This window comes from Aedes aegypti, chromosome 3, assembly GCF_002204515.2.
Source record: "Aedes aegypti strain LVP_AGWG chromosome 3, AaegL5.0 Primary Assembly, whole genome shotgun sequence".
Lineage (NCBI taxonomy): Eukaryota > Metazoa > Arthropoda > Insecta > Diptera > Culicidae > Aedes > Aedes aegypti.
Window position 1 is genome coordinate 7921 of NC_035109.1, and position 2509 is coordinate 10429.

General features: G+C 46.6%; 1 long non-coding RNA gene across 1 annotated transcript; it reads right to left on the minus strand.

The window, feature by feature from the left end:
* Positions 1-383: 383 nt before the first annotated feature.
* LOC110678785 lies at positions 384-1742 on the minus strand. Its single transcript, XR_002501938.1, has 2 exons — positions 1267-1742; positions 384-940 (listed from the first exon to the last, which is right to left on the minus strand). It is a non-coding gene; the product is annotated as an uncharacterized LOC110678785 (long non-coding RNA).
* Positions 1743-2509: the final 767 nt, after the last annotated feature.

The window sequence follows — 2509 nt, forward strand, 5'->3', positions numbered from 1 at the left end:
AGTGTGCCTAAGATGTAAGTCCCATCCCACTCAACACGCAACCCACCAAAATCACCAACACAACAGCTATCTGAGGGCGTACGAATCTGGGATAATCTCACAGCCGCACTCGGCAAAACCACCCAAAAGCACCAGCAAATCGGAAACTAGTAACGGCGCGAAACTCAAAAACATTCGGAACAGGCATGGGCCCTCCCAGTCAGTGTGACACGGGAGGTAAGTCCCATTCCACTCTCAAAACCAAATGAAGCGGGGGCACTCCGAGCCAAAATTCGGAGATAAATCCCAAATCTGCTGCAGCTAAAGGAGGAGCCCCACTACATGACTGCACAAGAAAAACAGCAAAGCCCACCCACCCAAAACAAACAACAAAATCCCACCCACGAAATCCCACGCTGACAGTTCGCCTAAAAAGAGAAGATATTTACCAAGTTTCTGATGAAGTTAACGTATGCGCTACTCACCTGGGTTGCCGTTCCAGCCCCTACTGTTCAACAGGGCTTGGCAACCTCCCGCTCCGAGGGTGATACGGCCCTGGGAGCCACTCCCCCCACTCTCGGTTGATAAAGCTGCTCCACCGATGGCATCCGGCACTCTGCTCGACCTATATTACCCGCTCCAGACCGCTAGGGGAACGGTCGGCAGGATCATCGGAGAGATGCTGCTGGATCCCACGCTGCGAGAGGTAATTAGGGAGTGTCTGCAGAATCTCGGGAAGCTTGGAGAACTGAATAGGCCGCAAACTCCAAAGTTGTCCTCCTTCTTGGTGACCAGAACGGGGTACCGCGCCGGGTCTCCTTTCTCCTCGCCGATGGACTCGTGTCGGAGTGTCTGTCCTGCTTCGCTATCCACTGGATGATTCGTCGCTTGAGGACGGTGGTCGCCCATCGGCTGCTCCAGGTTCACCGACCCCACTGGATTCTCGCCGACCGGAATTGACCTGGAAAGAAAAAAGAGGACAAAAGCTATAATTTTCCAACAAATAGTTCAAACACATTTTTCCGGGGCATTTTGCCCACTTCTCCCCTACGTGGCGGATGCCTTCCGGGTGCCCGGAGTGGGAATTTCAATTTTTACGAAAGAAACCCCAAACGGGGCGTTTTGGCCCTTTTTCCCCCTCGTGGCGGACTCGTCTCCAGGGTACCAGGGGTGGGAGCTGGAAACCGGCCACTGTTTCACCATCGTTTTCAGGAGTCTCCCGGAACGACCGGTCCTCTGCACAGTGGCAGAACTGGCAAGGTTCCTGAATGGCACTGGAAAACTTACCATCGAGCAGGGAGGGGCCTCTCCGCCTGCACAGTTGACTTTTTCCTGCTGGCCGCGCGGACGGTCCGTCGAAGGTTTTTCTCCCACTGGCAGCGTGAAAAAATCTGACGTCTATGGGAGGATATACGTCACCACAAACGTCAAGCAGATCAAGGTGAAAGGTAGACACTAATGGTTGACAGCTAACCCTCACGCGGCCGATATGAAAATTTTCAAGGCATGGTAAAAACACACCACTCAGCAGCTGCGTTACCAACTAATTTTTTCAAACACGTTTAAAAGAAAACTAGCTTAACAAATGCAATGAACCAATTGGTAAAATGCCGTAGAATCAAATACTTTTAGTCTAACATAATTATGTTTTTCTCGTTATTTTAATTCTGTTTATCAACTAATAAATAAATTTTGTAAGGCAGCAATGGCGCGACCCCATGGTTGGGCGCGAAAAGTGGTGCCCCTCTGGACCACTTTAATAAGGAGGAAGCCCATCTGGCCCTCCAACTTGACGAAAGTGTAGAACTAGCCCTCGTGCGTTAAAATACACTCAATAAAGTTTTAAAAAAAAAAAAAAAAAAAAACTTGCACGACTCCCGCCCGAAATCCAAGAAATGTTAGCAAAAAAGGAAGGAGGCAGTCCCAAACTCCCTGTCCAAGTCGCTTCATTCGGGTACACTAGTCCAGTTATGTTTGCTTTCAAATCCAATAAGTCCAACAGCAACGATCATTCTCGTTGACCGATCTACAATCTAAAATGATATTCGTGAGCACTGAAAGTGGTTTTTAGTTGAAATGTATTCAGTTTACAGACATCATAAGTAGTGTTTGTCCCTTTCAAATTAAGAAAATTGTTATCTCATAACTCCCGGATGCTTTTTTCAATCGATGTGAACCAAAGTTGAACTGCATCTGTAGAAAGAATTTAAGCTTCGAACTTTGTTGCACAACATGCTGTACACTATCTCCACACCATTGATGTTATCTCAACATTCAATTATCTTTGAAGTCATGCTCAAACTAAACACACAACAGGACACTATTTTGCAGTTTATTGATTTTAGAACAAACATACAACATTACTTGCATGCGTGCAGAGCATTGATATACCTTTCACTAGAATATATCCCGTTGTTTCTATCATTTTGTTTCAAAATTGTTTTCGATAGTAGAAACTTGAGCAATCTTAGAGCGCTTGTAAATTCAATTTTGAGTGTTGTTTGTTTGAACTCTGTTCGGTGTACGAATA